Source organism: Arachis ipaensis, chromosome B09 (assembly GCF_000816755.2).
Source record: "Arachis ipaensis cultivar K30076 chromosome B09, Araip1.1, whole genome shotgun sequence".
Classification (NCBI taxonomy): domain Eukaryota; kingdom Viridiplantae; phylum Streptophyta; class Magnoliopsida; order Fabales; family Fabaceae; genus Arachis; species Arachis ipaensis.
In genome coordinates, this window is record NC_029793.2 from 129,918,519 (window position 1) to 129,919,046 (window position 528).

Below are 528 nucleotides of genomic sequence, written 5' to 3' on the forward strand. Positions count from 1 at the left end.
ACTATATATAAAGACATTGTGACTTATTTGATTTTTTAATTTTTATATTTTACACAATTTTTTATTATCTCCTCACACAATTATATTAAAAATCGAAGTTAGTCTATTTAAGTTACGCTCTTTAAAGATTCTTTTAAATATTAAGGTATAATTTTTTATTATATAAAAAATAATCAATAAAAATGACTTTTTATAGATATAAAATATTTAATAAAATGTTATTATTATTAAAATAAAATATTATACAATATATTAAAAAATTAATTAATATATTTTAAATTTTAAATATGTAAATATATTGTTATTTTTATTCTATTACTAAAATTTTTTGGATCTGTTACTGCTTTTAACCTATGTAATACTGCTAATCAATGCATCAAAGTTAAATTGATTAATCTAATATATGTTTGTGCGCGTGTGTGTTAGATATATGAGTGATGATGATGAAGAGTGAAGACCATTGAAGAAGCTTAGTCTAAAGAGATCACAGAAAAAAGTGGTTTGTACGTTTAAAATTTTATAAATATT